We start from the raw sequence: 18,360 nt of genomic DNA, 5'->3' as shown, positions 1-18,360 counted from the left end.
ATGATACTTCTTCTTTTTATTACAATGCGTATTTTCAAAATGAATTTACTAAACATATGTTGCCACCCATTGGGCTTACATTTATAGTATACCAAGAGTGAAAATTTCAGTCTTCATATTTCAAAATTTTTCTCAATTTAATTCTTGATTCCAAAGGAAGAGTTTTCTTTTTAACATTAGAACAAGTTTGGGGTACGTGTGTGTATGTGTATGTTTCACTATGTATTGACAATCTATGTCACAGGTAGGAAGAGTCTTGTATGTGTTGTTTCATTCAATTTGCACAGAAATACTTTGAAATAGGTACTTTATTCCTGCTTGAGGAATGGGAGAAATGAGGTTCAAAGTCCCTCTGTCAGTGGTGTTTGTAGGTAGTTGAGCTTGAATTACAGAGATGAGTGCTCTCTTCCCACTATGCACTCTTATAAGCTGGGCTTGTTCTAGTGGAAATTTACAAATCTCATAAGGACAGGGGAAAAAATATTATGTGTGAAGTGCAGTACAGCCTGATGGTGAGAGGTCCCATCCATTACTTCAAGAGCAGATATGGAGCTAAATTCAAAATCCATTACCTGTGGTGTTATCTTCACTGGGCTTTTTTTCAGATGGGCAGATCCTGGCCATTAGCAAAGGTTAAATAATTTACCTGGGCTTGCCTTGAGCACTCAATGCCAGGAAAGAATTTGTAACGAATATCTTGGGAACTGCTTGGTCTACAGAATTATAGATAATCCCCTACTTATAAAACATCTTACCTTAGTCACTTCTGAGACAAATAGTAATTATTTTTAAAAGAAATGTAAATAATTCCCTTTTGGTGCTCATTTTAGTCCATCTCTGCTGCTGCTGCTTTTTTGGTTGAATCACTGAACTCTAACTTCAGAAATAGGGGATCATCAACATCTGTGGCCCTAAGAATGGGATTATTTTTTCTTTCATAGCCCTCATCACTTCCTCTTTGAGGAAGGCTCAGTTATTCAATGTGTAAGAGGGTTAGATGGCCATTTTAAATGTTTCACCACTTGTATTAGAGGCAATGTCATGTTTGATGATCTCTAGGGACCCTATGAACCTGTTATTCATTCTCTGGGAACCTAATAAACATGACCAGGCAATGTCTACTCTCAAGAGTTTTATAGAAAAATGTGGCTTTACATTTACAAAACTGTGGCCCAGTGGTTACTCCTTTGGTGGGATGCCTTGACAAGTGCGTAAGAAAACCAAGAGAGTTAAGCAAGTGGCCATGGGCTAAAGAGTACTAGGTGCAGGTGGGGTAAAATAAAACTACAGATGGTTTATTGGAATGACTTATTTCGTCACCTCCCTCCCTACTCCTTTATTTTTTTTTTAACATTTTGATTGTGAAATTTTTACTAACAATGCCAAATCTTCAAATTCTTCTAGTCAAGACAGGAAGACTGGACCACGAAAAACCCATTTCCACAGTCTCTTCTCATTGCCATATCTGAATTCCAAAATGTGGGGTTTTGCATGGATTCCCTCCCCCCCACCCCCAGTCCCCCCTTCCCTGTCTTAAATACACTAATACACTTCACCGGAATGATACTTGCTTTCTAGTCCATCACCTAAAATATATTCAGGAGACACACAGGGGTACCCCACTCCCAAGTGGTGGCACTGATGTGCTCCGCACACGCCAGTATCATGGCTGGAATAGTAATCCAGAGTTTTACATGAAACCTTATCTACTGAATTGACCTGCATATAATAAAATCACCACTCTGTCTCTGCCGAATTGAAGGTAATTATCATATCGTTTTGCGCTTTGAATAGGGCAGTCTCCACTCAGCGGATGTTTGGGAGCAAGGAGGAGTAACCTATACCCCTCATTGACTTTGATATTTGAAGTTCAACGGCAGCACCGTTCATCGAAGCTCTCAGCGGTCCTGTTCGCCCTTATTCCTCCTGCCCATAACCCTCACCCCAAGCCATCTCTCGCAGCTCTTCCCGGGGCGACCCGCGACTAATCGGTTGGGCACTTCTAGGGCGGTGTAGACAGAGGGGGCGTTCGCAGTGTCGGCTCGGAGCCGACTTAGGCTCCCCTCGCGCAGCGCCCGAGCAGCCCGCCAGGGGGACCTCGACCCGCCCAGGCGGAGTCTGATAAGAAAGAGTCTGAGGGGCGTGGGGCCGAGGCGCCTGCTCCAGGAAAACCGGGAATCCGCGGGGGCTCCCCTATTGCTCCAGAGGACTGGCGGGGCTCAGACTTCGGCTCTGGGACCTGGGTTCCACCAAGAGAGAGGCGCGCCCCACGGGTGGGTGTGTCCGTTTCCACCCGCTGGCCTTCCAGCCCGGAGAAGAGCTCCTGATAGCGGGTATTTTGTCCCCAAAGATAGGTTTTGTCCGCGGTAATCCCGGATCCAGAAGTGCAACTTTGCGGCCGGGTCACCCGTAGGGGAATTGGGGGGCCCGGGAAGGGGAGGAGCGGATCCTGTCGGCATCCTCCAGGAGGAGACGGGCTGCGAGGGCCGGGCGAGTTCCCACGGGTGGTGGGCGGCGGCGAGATTGGCTCGGACCCGGGTCCCGACCATGCGGTGACGCTCCTGGAAGCCCGCCCCCTGCCCCCAGCCCCCAGCCCGCCTCTTCCGTGCTTAGGGCGTGAGGTTTGGTTGGGATCTGTCTGGAGCACAGCAGAAAACTTTTCCCCTCCCGGCCCCTGGGTCTCTTTTGTCTTTCTTGGAGGCGGCGACGACTCCCGAGCTGCGAGTCCCTGTCTCCCGGCCGGCGCGCCGCGCCCGCTGACCTCCGAGGGCAGGAGCGCTCGGGCTCCGTGCGCTCGATGGCGGCGGCCGGCGGCCCCGCTACCCCCGGCGGGCACAGGCAGCAGCGCGTCCCCCGCCCCGAGGCCGCCGCCGCCCCTCCGGCGCGGGGTTAGGGGCGCCCCCCACCCTCCTCAGCGCGTCCTCCGCCCTCACCGCCCGCCCCCTCGCCTGACTCATCCGCCCGCGGTGGACGCGCCGCGTCCGCCGCCCGAGCCCCGCCGGGATGGGGAGGGAGCCCGCGGCTGCCAGAGGCTGCCGAGATTCCCTCTGACGCCCCCGAGCCCGCCGCCCCCTTCGCTCGTCTGCGGAGGCGCCCGACGTCCCAACTGCTCCTGCAGTGAGAGTCCGGAGAGGCCACTGGACCCCTGAGGCCCCGCGCTCAGGACAGGTGAGGGGGAAGGGAAGGGTGCTGCTGGGGGCGGGGAGGTGGGTGGGCAGCCGCGGCAGCCACAGTGGGGCGCTTCTTCATCCCCACTCCCCCCTTCCGCCACCAGAGTTAGGGTAAACGCTGTCTCCCGAAGTTTGGGAAATAAACCAAGTCCGCCATCAGTTTCGGACTCCCCAGTCCTCGGAGCTCAAGAGAAGCTTTGCGGGGCAGCCTCCGGGAGCCCGGAGCCTTGGAGCGCCTGGCGAGGCTTCTCCGAGCTACACCCTCCTTTGTCTCGGTTCCAGAGAGTCAGCATTCTCTGTAAAGACGTCCACAGCGTGAATTTATAGTAGTCCTTAGCAGGAGCAAAGTGTAGTCAGGGTTTTCTACAGCAGTATCTGGTAGTATCTACATGGGCAAAATGGAGAGGCGAAGCAATTATTTGCCAAATTCAGCATTACTTTTCTCCCTATATAGTCATATAGTCTGTCCTTCATAAAAAGAGCTGAGGGTTTGCAAGGTTTGCTTCATTAATCATTCTTTTGCTATAATTAATTGTCCACGCCAGCATTTCACATTGTGTAGGTGTAAGCTCTTTGTATCTATTTACTGCCTTTAGATTTAGATGGAGAAGTGTATGTGTGTGATATATGTAATCAAAATAATTCATTATTCAGTATGAGGCATGGGTAATGCCGGAAAGTCAGATGCCTCAAGTATATGTAATTTACTAATTGGAGTCAATCCCAGGACACCTGAGTCTGGTGTATTTCAGAGCCACATATGTTGCCTTAAAGTGTCTCTTAACCTTGTTTTTTTTCTTCTGAAGACCTTCAGAAGTAGTTGTGGACAACTGCATGCATAGAAAACATTTAAAGAATTGACAACTATTGTTATTTGTCAGTAAGAATTTTGAACTCTTTGGTTTTGCAGTCAAACCAAGTTGTGAGGTGCACTTTCTGAAGTGCTTTATGCATAAATATTACCAGCTCCTGTAAAAGCTATTCACTTTGATGGTTTGTCATGTCTTGCATTATAGAAATACTCATTATCAAATGACCTTCAGTTTGTTATTTGGCTGCTGATATGGGGGTATATTACCATTTTGTGAAAAACAGGCTAAATTTTGGAACTTTTTAAACCCTTGTTTTTCTGCTACTGTTTATCCATAGAGAAGCATCTGCTTATAGTTTCATGCTTTTCAAACAGCTTAAGTGAAGAATAGGAGTCCCTCTAAACAGAAAATAATGTTTTCATTAAGTGGAAACTATAGTTAGATGTCTTAGTAATTTAATGTTATGAGATTTTTTTTTTTTTTTTTTTTTTACTCTTAAAAATATATACTGAGGTGTCAGGAATGATTTTTGCTAACCAAGTCCTACTAGAGTACTCGTAATTATGGGATGATTTAGTTATAATTTGTAACCCTGGTTATAATTAGTTTTGTATCCTAGGCTGGGAAAGCCTTCTGTGAAAGAGGGAGTTGTTGCGTGGGAAGGCTCTGTGTGTGGTTTCCAGGCGGTCGGCACTGAAAGGCTTTACCTGTTGCTTCTGAGTTGGGTCTAGGTAAATGCCATGTGGTATCCCAAAGGCACCCATCATCAGAAGGAATTCTTCAGGAAGGATCATCATAGGGAAGGATGGCTGCACTTGTTAGTTTAACTTGGAAGAATTTTTAGGGAAGCTTTTGAATGCTCCAAGAGCTGGATTGCTATAGTCAGACTTGTGTGGTTTCCGAATTTTGACAACAGCTCTCTGGGCAGAGGAAGATAACCACTGACACATGGGGGAGTGAATCTGAACTCGTCGCTTAAATTTGTTCATTCCCTTGAAGATTCTCAGCATAAGGGAAAAGAAATTCATAGTTAGCTCAGGAAAATAGATAAGAACAAGGATAAAGCAGATGTCACCTGTTCCATTTCTTAAGCAAAATTAGTAGGAGATAAGCTAATAAGTCCTCATAATAATGCACTTATTAAACAGAATGTGGAGTCTAAAGGAAAGGCAGTTTTAAAATAAATTTCATTTATTATTACTCTCTCTAAATAGGGGACAGCATGGGAAGTCTTCCTCAAGCAAAATGCATTTTGAAAAAAACACAAAAACAAAAACAAAACTCGTGTAGAGACCAAAAAACAAGTCTGCAGTGAGATGGACCCTTCATTTTATTAAGGGATAGATGATTTGCAGTTTTGGTAAGTGTACCTGTTTCAGGACTTAAGATAGGTTTGTCTGCTCACGTCTGATATGTGCCCAAGCACTCAGAGAACACAGATGAACACATGTTGGGGTGCCTGCTAGCCAATGGACTGCAAGGTAGCCTGTCCTATGGGAACTTAAAGGCTGGTGGGGAGAGGGCTGGAAAGTGTGGACAGATCACTGAGCACCTGGGATGGTCCTTGAGCGTCAGGGGACTGGTACACAACGGGGAGCAGAGGACTCTGGATGGGGGCTTAGAAAACCCAAGCTGTCATCCTGACCATTCCACTGAATGAGTGTCCCTGGATGTGTTCCTTGGCCTTAATGGGCTTCTGTGCCCCCATCCCTTCATCCCCTCATTGACAGGTTGAGGGCTTTGGACCATGATCTTTCTGTCCTCCTTTTAAAGTGCTGTATGATGAGTTCTGATGGAATCAAGAGGGAGAAGTCAGAGTGTAGTTTGGGAAGGATGCAGTTAATAGAGTTTGGGTCAAGGGAAGACAGGCTGGAGGCCACCCTGGGCACAGGGAAAGGGTAATAATGATACTAATATGAGGTAAGGGAGATCCGGCCCATCATTGATTATCTGAGCTTAAAATCCATAGTAAAATAATAAATACCAACTTTCACTTAGTCCTGGATGGTTTTTGATGAATTTTCACAAATGATGGCAATTGATTTTTCACAACATCCCAAGAGGTGATGAGAGTGGTAAGGAGACGAAGTCGGAACTGGCACTACGAATTGCACGCGCACCAGAATGCCCTGTTGTCTTTCTGCAGACTTGTAGAGCTAGAAGCTAGAACGTGCTTTGGAAACCCTGTGCTCATGGGACAGAGAGGTCAGGTGGGTGTCTGATTTTAGTGGAGGTTCAAATTTCTGAGTAAAAATTTAGGTTACATTCTGGAAGATAAGTCTCCAATTATGAGATCGAGACTCCCTGAAATGTCTTGATTCTTATCGCTGATGTTTGGTCTGATTATTTCTGTGTGCTTCCTCCCCACCTCACCTCCCTCCCCTTCCCCAGTGGGAATTCTGGGGATTTGACTATTTACAGAGTCATTGATAAGACTCTTCTAAGAGCTTTGAGTGCAGCTGGGAAAAGGAAACTCTCATGTAAAGGTGGGGATTTGGGGACCATTTTACTACTAATGGGATATGTTCTAGGAGCAAGTTGTGCTTTGGAAACTTTTGTCACTGGGGGTAGAATCACACAGGAGTCATAGGAATGTGAACAAGGTGTGAAGATGCAGATCTCTACATTCCCTCCTACTGCGCCTTCACCGCTGCCCAAAGCATTAACGGTCTATCAAGGGTGGACAGTGCCCCTCCCCCTCATCCTGTGTCCCTGGCCAAGAGAGTTGGAACCTCTATTTAACTATGTTATGCAAAAGAGGACTTATTGGCTCACGTGACTGGAAAATCCAAAGATGGACCTTGCTTCAGTCATGGCGAGAACCCAGAGACTCACGTGGGCTTTGTCAGGGTTCTTTCTCTCTCTCCCTATTTTTCAGCTCCTTTCTCTCTGGGTCAGCTGCATTCTGAGGCCCCTCTCTATGTGCCGAGAAAGCTGACTATCAAGTAGTTCCCAGCCTGCATTCTGGGGCCTTTGAGCCATAGAAAAGAGAGATCTTGTCTCTTCCAGGTCCCATTCATAGAAATTTCCTGCAGGGGCTCTGACTGGCCCTGCATTGGTGGTCATGGACTCAGTGCACAGCCATCAGAGACTGCAGTATGATGAGTGCAGTCTTGAACCAGATTGTGTACCCCACGCTGTGCCCACGGTGCTGGGGTGGGGTGAGGAGGTGGAGGCTGGTAGGGACACCATGATGGACAGTTGTGTCAAGATCACACAGAGGTGTGTTTCTCTGAAGTTACTGATGCTGCCAGTCAAAAACAACATGTCTGTTATCGAGGGGAGTTGTCCCCTCCTTTTTCAGGACAGACCCCCGAAACAATGAGGTAGAGTTTGCACATGGAGGCGCTCAGGTGCCCAAGACTGTGCAAATTCCGAAAGTGGGACCCTCCTCCCAACCAAGGCCAAGCCCACTGATGAAGTGACACCCTTCATGTCTAGACTTTGCTGAAAGAGGTGTGGTCGCCAGCGTATTTCTGACTAGGAGCCCACCATTTATCTATACCCACGCACTTGTAGTAAGTATCCCTGTGCTTTATTTCCAGCCTAGTGATTTCATGATCAGAAGCCCTGGTCATCTAAAGACCATGAGTTTGGAGACCCCCAACGTTAGGCACTCCCGATCTAGCGAACGATTGACCAGGAATGTGAAGCGATGAACACAGCAGGAAGCTCCCTGAGTTTGTGGGAGATGGGCAAAGGGGAGGCAGCAGGCATAGATCAGTCATCACTTAGGACATGAGGTGCCAAAATAGAATATTGGCACGTGTAAGTGACATTATGGTTCTGGTAAGGGCGTACGTCAGGATGAAGGAGCATCTGTGTTGACATGCGAGGGATGAAATGGATCCGGAGGATCCAGGAAGATGAGCGGGGACTAGTAGGTGACATGGCTGTGTGCTGTGGGTAAGTACATCGCAACTGGCTGTGTAGAAAGGAGGCCAGTGGTCACTGTGAGTCCCAAAGGCACAACTTTAATGCATGTAGCAGTGACATTTATTGAGGACCTACCTAGTATGCGAGGTCCTGTGTTCCCTGCTTTAAATTCAACATATTATTTAAATCTCATAATAGCCCTCTGTGCTGAGAACACTGGAAGTTGGGGAGGTCATAACTTGCTCAAGGTTGTGGGGTCATGAAGTGGCAGTGCTGGGATTCAAACCCTGGTAGTCCAGAACAAATACCCCTGCTTTAATACACTGTGCAGCACTATCTCTCAAGGCCACGGTCGGAATCCTATAGATAAGCTAAAACTGAAGATCGGGCCTTCTAATAGGCAACCAAAGTGACAGAAGAAGGGACGGAATAGAGGTTATCTGGGCAAAGGTGCCGAGCACCCATGCTGTGGGGCAGACGGACAGCGCTGCCAAAGCAAGAGTAGGGCAGACACGGATTCTTGGTTTGGGGTTTGGGGTGTAGCGAGGGAGGTGAAGGGACTGGTATCAGGAAGCTGAACAGGTGGGCAGATCAGTGTAACGACTGGGGCTTGATTGTTGATCTGAGAACAGGAACTCGACCATCTGCCCTGCTTTAAATACCCTTCCTGGGGTAAGGCAGGAAGAACATGTATCGGGCAGCTCCTCGAGGGAAAAGGATCCTGTTAGTTGTCGGGCACCACTAGGAAAGAAAGAGCTAACATTTGTAGAGCATCTGGCATGTGCTTCAGATACATAACCTCCACCAAATCTTTATTACAGTCCTGGGAGGGTAAATATTATGGCTTGCCTTTTTTTTTTTTTTTTTTTTTTTTTTTTTTTTCTTTTGAGCCAGGAACTAGAGGCTTAGAAAGGTTAAATGATCCGCCTGGGCTCCCGGAGCCAGCCTGGAAATGAAGGCGCTGCCATGGAAACCTGGTTCTGTCTGACTCTAGACTTGATTCTGGATCTTCAGGGAGTCATCCCGGCCCTGGCAGGCAAGGTCAATGTCAAGTCTGGGGAATAGAAATGGGGAAGTCAGCAGGGCACATGGCTGTGCAGGGAGACTGGGAACCACCTTGTAGTGCTCAGAATGTGAGAGGGGAGCAGGTCATCTGGAGGGAGTTGTCCAGCAGGATCACATCCGGCTTTGGCAGAGAACTTACGAATCCAGTGGGTTTTTCCCCCCCGTGCAGGATCTCTGTCACTGTGCAGGACAGGTATGTCAGCAAGTCAGATGTTTGGAAGGCCTGATTTTAGTTGCTGATTTCTGTTGAAGAGAAGGGACCTCTGCCAGCTGCCATGGCCTGAATTTACCTTTCTATGGACAGGTACTTTGCCCTGAAATATGGTAAATAGATATATATACAGAGAGAGAGAGGGAGGGAGTCAGGAAGGGAGGGCACGAGCAGATACTGAATGTAGTGGGTACGTGGAACACACCCCAGCTATAAAGGTCTACACTTGAAGATGCTGTGAATGAAACTGCTGACTAATAGAATAGGCGTGACGTCCTGTCGTTCCCCAACAAACACAAGATCAAACTTTTATCTGCTCGGGCATGTGACTGTAGATTTCATTACGTGCAGCGGGCTGTGTGTAGATATATATATGTACATAGACACGGTAAGTGGAAAGGGAATGTGAAGGCATATAAAAATATATGTTTTAGGCATATTTGTGAGAACTCAGAGCCTATTTAGGGAGGTAAAAATAACCATGCATAAAACTTTAAGAGCAACACAATAAAACAATATGATTTTAGAGTTAGAAGGATTTTTCAGAGTCATCAAGATCGCAGTGCTACCTAGTGTTATGAAATACAAACTTAACATTAGCAGTTAAACTAAATGTTATGGAGACTAAAAAGAATGGAACCATCTAAAGCCTGGAAGGCCAGTCCGGGGAGGGTTCCAGGTGGAAGTGAGTTCTGATGACTGTATGAGCAGACAGAGGAGAGGAGAGCATGGCAGGTAGGATTAAGAACTTGTTAATGTTCTCCGACCGGAGAGGCTGGGGTTCTGCTTGTTTCAGCAAGAGAGAATGTACACCATAGGGAAACACGGGGTGCCTTTACTAAGAGGGTGTTAGAAATTAGTTGTTATAAGATTTTAAGATGTGAGCTTGTGTTGTATGATTTGGGGAAGGTTTAAAGAAGCAGGGCTTTGCTCTGGATTGAAGCAGGAATAATCCTGTGATTTTCTATCTTAATAAGTCTTATCTGAAGGAGACAAGATGAGAGAGGCTACCACTGTAATTGGCAAAGAAGCAGCAGTCCCTTCTGAGCCGATCAGGGGGATATTGCTCATGGTCGGGGTTGGACCATGTCCGCGTTTGTGTTTGTGTTCAGGTGTGATGACAGAGTGGTCTTGTGTCTGTCCTGAGCCGTCACGGCCAGAGAGTGGCCTAGCCTGGTGTCGATGGTCTGTGAAATCATTTCCATCCGACAGGAGAACCTCAGGGCCCGGTTGTGAGCACCAAGCCAGGCCTGGATACCAGGGATGGCTCTGCTCCTTCCTAACCTGGAAATGATATCTCCAGCTGTCTCTGATTCCAGACACCAAACCAAGATTTCCATCGCAAGAGGGTCCCGTTCGTCAGTGTTTCTCTTGGAGGTTATTGAGGTGACCTTCTCCCTAGATCGTAAAGATGTATTTAACAATATTTATTAAATGCCATTATTTACTAGGTACTCAGCTAGATTCTGCAGACGTTGGGATGACAAGGATCTCAAGAATTTCGTAAGCTCAAGGGAGAGCCAGAGCTAAACCAATGATTTCTGTACACTGAATCCAAGCTGGTAGAGATATTAGAATAGGTAAGGCGTATTAGCGGCTCCTCGGGTAAAAGGAACAAGGACTAGGAGCCGGCTTTTTGGCAAATAGAGAGCCAATCACAGAGGTGCTGATAGGCTGGCAGCTGCTGAGAATATGTTCCTTTTTGAGAATCAGCGTCTTGGGGCTGCCATGCGGGGCAAATCCGAGGAATCTCAGTATTCTGTCTGTGCTGATTTAGGCCTAGGAGAGGCACTCATTTGGGCTCACTTGGCAAACCACAGATCAGCTCCATGAATGTCCGTGTGCGAGTATCTGTAATACAGTACAGTTACTTAGCATTTCGGAAGAGATGTTCTTACTTCTTTTTTTTTTTTTTTAAAAGATTTTATTTATTTATTTGATAGAGAGGCAGCCAGCGAGAGAGGGAGCACAAGCAGGGGGAGTGGGAGAGGAAGAAGCAGGCTTATAGCGGAGGAGCCTGATGTGGGACTCGATCCCAGGACTCTGGGATCATGCCCTGGGCTGAAGGCAGACGCTTAACGACTGAGCCACCCAGGCGCCCCGAGATGTTCTTACTTCTAATCATAAAAGCAATACATGCTCCGAGTAAAAACTTTGGAAAATACATTAAGGGTAACAAATCAGGGAGAAAATTTGCCTATAATCCCCTGACCCCAAAGCACCCATCAGATTTTGACATTTTCTTCCTCATATTTAATGAATGTTTTCCATAGTTAATAACATGCTCCAGCCCGCTCTGTTTGTTTAACCTTATGTCCTAACTATTTTCCGACTCCTAGGCAAGCTTTATTAATGTCTGTATAATATTTGATCGTGCAGATACACCGCAATTTATTAACTGTTCTCTTAAAATTGGACCTTTCGGTGGTTTCCAAATATCTGGCATTATAAATGGCATTTTGATGAAATCTTTGTTCAAATTTCAGATTACCTCTCTAAGCAAGATCCGTGGAAGAGGCTAATCCTGGGTCAAAGGGTAGGGATGTCTTAAGACTCTTGATACTTAATGCAAAACTGATTTTCAGAACAGGTGAATTCCTGATTGACAATGCATGGAAATACCCCTTCGTCATGCCTGTACTAGGGTTTTATGTATTTATTTTTAGATAAGGAAAGCTACCATTTCAAAATGAATGACAGTTTTTTGTTAACTGCGTACTTTGTTTCTTTGTTATTAAAAAAAAACCCTCTTTTAGAATGTAGACTGTTAAAATATTGTGATAAACCATTCAATTTTAAATATGTATTTACACACGTTCCTGATTCTGCATCTAGATAGAGGCGCAAGACAGCTTGTGACAGGTTGTGAGTAAATTTTTTGAATCATAAAATGTACGTCTTGTGAGGGTGAAGGCTGTTCAGGCCATGCTGTGGAGAACCTTCCAAACCAGAGCCCCACAATGCAGAGTAAACCCCGGCCTCCTCTACGTCTGTAGCTTGGTGGGACGTTGTAACTCTCGTGCTCACGGTCCCTACACCATTCAGAGGGACTGTAAGCCAAGGGAGGGCAAGCCTGTGCCTGCTTTGCCGATGGCTGTGTTCCGAGCAGGGGACTCTGGACCAGTTTGAGCTAGTAGGGCAGAATGTGAAGTCCCAGATAGAATGTGAAAATGCTTGAGGTTTCCCGCCCCCCCCCCCCGAGAACATCTCTCTTAAACTGCTGATTCCCCTCAAATAAGCCAAAGATCCTGAATTGTGAACCTTCTGATTCTGCTCCCTTTTCCAGAAAAAAAGCCAGCCACATCATAGTATCTAGCTTTCATACTGAGGAATTTGGACTGATTCCATAAAAAGGCAGAACTTGCATCTTAGTTAAACCTTTGCACAGTTTTTTCTTGTCCAAAAACATTGCCTGAGACTACAAGGGAACGATTCAGCTTACTACAGCAGTCCATTTGACGTGGGTTTTGAGTGCCATTTTCAATCTTTTCACAACTGCTGTTTTTCTATTTCAAAAATAATACACAACTAAAAAGTACTTTTAGTTTTCTTCTAAAAGTTAAGGGAGAACTTTCTAGCATTATAACTCCATTTTCTTTTATGGCTCCCCTTCCAGTAACTTTGAACATCATGGTTTTCATTCACGTATTCACGAAATCATGACTTAGCTTCGTTCAGGAGTTGCTGCTAGATTACACTTCTGACCCATTCGGTCAGATGTGAGGTGCATCACACGCAGTGGGCGTGCAGAAACCGCGTGGGAAAGCATGGCCTGTGCGTTTGTGATTCCCTTACTGATGGGACACGCGTAGGATAGTCAACTCAAGCTCGGTAGGAAGTTCATTCATTCATAATTGATTCAATCCATGTGTGTTGGCAGCTGGGAATAGTGTAGGGCTCAAAACCACGGTTGTGGTGAGGGCACATTCTAGATGGGGGAGACAAACAAGGTGGGTTCCGACATGGAAAGGGCTGTGAGGAAGGAAAGGAATCTGATTTGTAACAGAGTGCCTGGGGTTTTGGAGATCAGATAGTGAAGGCAGACCTCTCTGTGTTTGAGGCGTTTGGGGTCAGGCCTGCAAGGTAATAAGAGCCAGCCTTGCATCCTGGGGGGAGGAAGTCTTCACCCTCAACGTGCTTAGAAGCTATGAGAAGGTTTTCCTTTTGGAGCAGGATGATTGAGGCCATTTATTAAAAGTAGGGGGTTGGGAGCCAAAGCAGAATTCACGTTTGAAACTCAAGGTATGCCATACATCATTACATGGCTGAAGATATATAGTATATCCACCTTCAAAGAATGTTTAATATTAAAATAAAACATTAAATGCTAATATAAATATAGTCCTCTCAGTAGAATGTAAACAGCTCAGACCCTGCACACTTTTTTGTTATGTGAAGCGTTTATTTTTTTAGCTCTAGTATAGTGACTTGTATATTGTATGCATTCAGTAAATGTTCGCTGAATTAATTATATTTGATCTTCTATGATGTCAGGGGAAGAAAGTCACTGTAAGATATAAAACACAGACTTTTTAGAAAGAGACGAAATCATTTCTCTGAAAATATTTAAAGTGTTAACTTTATTCTGAATATTAATAATATACATTTTTAAGGATTTATTTATTTGGGGGGGAGGGGCAGAGGGAGAAGGAGAGACAGAATCTCAAGCCGACTCAGGGCTCGATCCTATGACCCTGAGATCATGACCTGAGCTGAAATCAAGAGTCAGACGCTTAACTGACTGAGCTACCCAGGCATCTCTGAATATGAATAATATTTAAAAATGATATTCAAGGTGTTAAAAATGAAATATTAAAAATAAAAATATAATTACAGATATAATTATCTTCTTTATATACTACCCCGCCCCCCGCACCTGTGCCAGATAGGTAGAAATCTCTGGGAAGTCGACATGATGGCCTTTTCACACCTTACTTGACACATGTGGAAATTCCTTATTTTGTGAGTCTTCCAATCCCTGAACTATTGTCTATCCAGAGCTAACTCTACCCAACACCTGCATATTTGAACAGAAGACAGTAAGAGCATGTAATTAGTGATGTTTGTTAGTGAATGTTTAGCTCAGTGTCTTTGGGGAGCTCTCGTTCAAAATATACTTATTGACTTATCTGGTGTTTATCAAGAGCATGCGCAGTGCCGGTCACTGTGGTCAGTGTTGGGAGCACACCGGCTCCTTCTCTGGAGGAACTCACAGTCTAGAAGGCTCTAGTAAGGCTAAGTAAGTACTTCCAGCGAGGATAACAGCTTTGGAAGATGATATACAGGTCTCCCTGAGTCAAGCTTGGGGAAAGGGGGCGGTAGTGAGTAACACTGGACTAATTCACAGAAGCCTTAAATGCAGAATTTGGTTAAGTGATTTTTAAAAGACAAATTACAAAAAGAAGACAAAGATGAAACGATGGCATATGCCATCCGTCTCCAGGTAACAAGGCCACCTGCATCCTGATTCTCATTTCTACGGACATTACCTGGGGAATTTCTGTTCTCCCGCCCCAGCTGTCAGAAGCTCATTGCTCATTTGGCAGGAGACCCACCGCCACCCCATGAACAGAGCCCTCTCTTCACCTGCCTGTGTGGTGGCAGTGGAGGGAGGGTAGGTAGGGTGGGTGTACAAATGGGGGGGGTGTTTCTGGCTCTCTCCCTCGGGGTCCAGCAGCCTAAGCTCTTCCTCCTAACCCTCCTGAGCGCCACTCCTCCCTGACCTTCACAGACTCCTGCAGCTCTAGATCGGAGGACCCTCAGCCCCGCCGCCTTCTCGATTTCTAGCAGAGCCTCACTCGTGCATTCTTTTGTTCATTCATTTGATACGTACTTTCTGAGTGCCGACAGCGTTTCAGGCCCTGGATATCTAACAGGAAACAAAGCTCCGCTCCTTATGACTCCTACGTTCCAGTTGGAGGAGACAGACGATAACCTATAATTTATTGTGACAGATAATAAGAGATATTAACAGGATGCACGGACAGAGAACAGTTGGGATGGGGAGTAGTGTAGCATAGTCATGAAAAAGCCCTCAGACATCTGAGCAGGGACCTGAAGGGAGGGAAGGAAGCATTAGACTCTCTGGGGGAGGAGAGTGCCTGGCAGGGGAGCAGGAAACCCTAGGGGGTGGCGAGGCAGCCTCTGAGAAGTGGGGGTTGGCTTGGAGTGTTTGTAGCAGAGAGGCCAGTGCAGTAGGACAAAGCAGAGGCTCCTACGGGGCCACAAAGAAACTTCAGACTTTGATCGGAGTAACGTCGGAAGCATCTGCCCATCCACCCCTGCAGGGGGCGCTTTGCTGGGCCCAGGCCTCACCATCATGACGAGCCTCAGAAGGAAATAAGCAGTAAGCAGAGGCCTAGGTGTCCGCATTCACCATCTGCAGGCCCTGCCTGACAGGTCTGAACTGTATTTCAAGGTTCTCAGAAATCATGGGATCAAAAGAAAGTGACATTGATGAAGACCTTGAAGCAAGAATAACCCAGGGAATTCTAAAGCCAATAGGAGATGTTTTATTTTGGACGTGTACAAAATTTTGTTGTGGATTGAAAACACTGTGTATTCACAGACTCAGAGTATGAGAGCCGCGAAGAGCCTTCTTCATACAACAGTGAGAAATAGGAGGTCTGGAAAAGCAGTTCACTTTTTTTTAAAGCCTGGTTAAGCACAGGCGCAGATATGGGATTAAAACCCAGGCCTTTCTCCTCCTAATCTTGGCCCCTGGGTGATGCACACATGTTAAGCAAAAGAAAAGCTATGCAATTTGGACTGAAATTAGCCACCTAATATGAACTAAGGCGGTCATTGTCAAAGACTTGGGGCATACCCGAAAAACCTTCTTTTAAATATCAGCATTATTCGCTCAACAGATACTCATGGAGCGCCTCCTGTGTCCTGGCACTGACTGTGTCTCATGCTGGAGAAGATCTGAGTGGGGTGGACAAGGAGCTTATCATCTGGTAGTGGGCACAAAAAATTACGTCATCAGTGATGATGTGGTGATAAGTGTGATTAGTGCCACGAAAACAGATGTTGCTAGGAGAGAGGGTCGTGAGTCAGAGGATTAGTGGAATGTTTCCCAGGAACTGTTTTGTAAGACGTGGCCAAAGGCCAGGGGAACTTGTGTGGAAAAGCTATGCCAGAGAGAACAACCATGCAGGCACGTCGAGGAAACAAAGGGGTCAGTGTTTTTGAGAACAGAGAGAAAGCCCTGTCACTGGATCACAGCAGGGGAGAGAAGGTGGGAGGAAAGGTTATACGCTGGGCAAAGGTCATGGTGAAATGCCCTGTGGGAGGTGATAAGGGTTGGATACTTGTTCCAAAGAGCGAGCTTTGGAAGAGGAAATATATGAACTAATTTACCACCGCTGGGCAGTTTTGTGGTAAAGGGGTCAGAGGAGGCAAGAATGCATGAAGGAAGAAACAACAGAGCTTAGACAGGATGGCTGAGATTTGTGGACAGGGCGAAGACAGGTTTTGAAGGCAGCATCAGCCAACATTGGTAACTGATAGCACGTAGGAAATTGTGGTCCAGGATACGCCCAGATTTTAGCATGACCGAACAGATGGATGGTGGTGTCGTTTGAATGGATGAGGAAGACTTGATTCCTGAGTTCAGTTTTGGACTCATTACAGTTGAGATGCCCATGAGGCATCCCAGGGAAAAGAGCAAGTGGACATTTGGACAGATGGGTCTGGAGCTCAGATCTGAAATTTGGAAGGGAGACAGAAATTTGAGAGTTATGAGCATGTAGTTGGTAGTAAGTCATGGAGGGAACAGAGACGGGACAAAGAAGGTGACTTAGGACCATGCTTTGGGGACGTCCACACTTAGGGGTGGTGAGAGAACATACCAAGACGTAGCAGCCCTGAAGGGAGAAGAAAAGCCAGAGGTGTGATGTCAGTGACGAGAGGCACGTGATATTAGCAGTAAAGCTTTGTTGGCATGTGTCACTTTCTGAACACTTTCTGAAGATCTGGGCTCAGTTTCTTTCTCCAGTTTAATCTCTCAGCCCAACACTGATGTAGTATTGCCTTCAAACTTCTGGGCGAAATGGGATTAGAAATTACCGGAAGTCTTTTTTTGAATTTCATGTCATAGTTGTTGGTACCAGATTAGAGCAGAATAGAGGCCGGAGTTATTTCTTCACAATAACACACTGATAGAGTCGCAGGTGTGAAGGTCAGTTTCATTATCATGCCGATTACCAGTCTGTTCTCTTATCAGCTCCTCTGCTGTCTTCTGTTTGACTCGGTCTTTATACTTTTAAAGCATTTGCATATACTTCTTAAAGCATTACTAGGTCATGTATTATCTTTGCGATAGCAGTTTTTAAAACCACAAATAGAGGCTTAAGCTATTTTATGTTCCAGGACATTATAAGAAAAGCATATAATTTAAGAGAGTTGCTTGAACATCCACCAGGAAACTCAGGATTACGCTGGCTCTTATTACTAATGCATTTTTAGCTCATTAAAATGGAAGAGAAAAGACACCTGTTATTAGAGGTTACTTTTAGCCTCTCCATTTGGGAGCTGAGCTTACGCCATTCAGTATGCGATAGTGGCCCTGAGGGAGCCTCACATCCTGGTCTTATTTTCCTACTGGGAACACACAGTGGAGAGTCACGGGCAGTACATGAAACGAATGTGCAAAAATTGAAAATCATCTTTGTCAAATTTGAGGTGATAAACTACATTTACCTCACTGTTCCTCAAGTCTTCTAATACAGTCTTTCCATTTTTTATATATTTCTCATCATAATCAAATGTTATTTAAGATTCAGGAATAAACCTTATTTGTAAGATGAAGCTATCAGAGCGCTCAGGAATGCTTGTTGTGTCCCTAGTACTTTCTCAAGCTATGACCGAAGAGCCTAAAGCGAAAGCTCTCCTGGCCTTGGAGTTCTTTAGAAGTTAGCACCGAGCTGCTCCGCATCTCCCGTGACAGCGAGAGCCTCCGGTGCCTTCGTGAAAGCCTTTCCCTTCTTCTCTGAACACTTAGAAGGCGAATTTGGCTGTGGTTTTACGGGGCCTGGCTTAAGCATCCATCAGCTCCGTAAGCCCTGCGTTAGCAGGGTGGGCTCAGGAGCCCTGCCACCTGCTGCGTGCCGGAGGCGATGCTTGCCCCCAGCCACAGCGGAAAAAAAGAAAAGAATTGAAAAAAAATTGTTGTGCCTTTTGGTGAACCATCCCTGAAGCTAACCCTGGAGGAAAGGAGCTGGGC

At 46.0% G+C, this 18,360-nt stretch overlaps 1 protein-coding gene across 5 annotated transcripts in view; it reads left to right on the top strand.

Moving 5' to 3' along the window:
• Positions 1 to 2,113: 2,113 nt before the first annotated feature.
• The window catches only part of TMEM200A (transmembrane protein 200A), a 68,859-nt gene continuing 52,612 nt past the window's right edge, over positions 2,114 to 18,360 (top strand). For 3 of the 5 annotated variants that reach the window (XM_044386317.3, XM_026504796.4, XM_048226055.2), the window contains exon 1: positions 2,114 to 3,168. The gene's annotated coding sequence lies outside the window, so the exon portion shown is untranslated. Of the gene's footprint in view, positions 3,169 to 5,196; positions 5,343 to 18,360 lie in introns of all 5 variants that reach the window. The other 2 variants (XM_057311050.1, XM_026504795.4) reach the window with 2 other exon arrangements.

Source organism: Ursus arctos, unplaced genomic scaffold (genome assembly GCF_023065955.2).
Source record: "Ursus arctos isolate Adak ecotype North America unplaced genomic scaffold, UrsArc2.0 scaffold_13, whole genome shotgun sequence".
Classification (NCBI taxonomy): Eukaryota; Metazoa; Chordata; class Mammalia; order Carnivora; family Ursidae; genus Ursus; species Ursus arctos.
The sequence above is the reverse complement of the archived record's forward strand: the minus strand, read 5'-3'. Positions and strand labels throughout refer to the sequence as shown.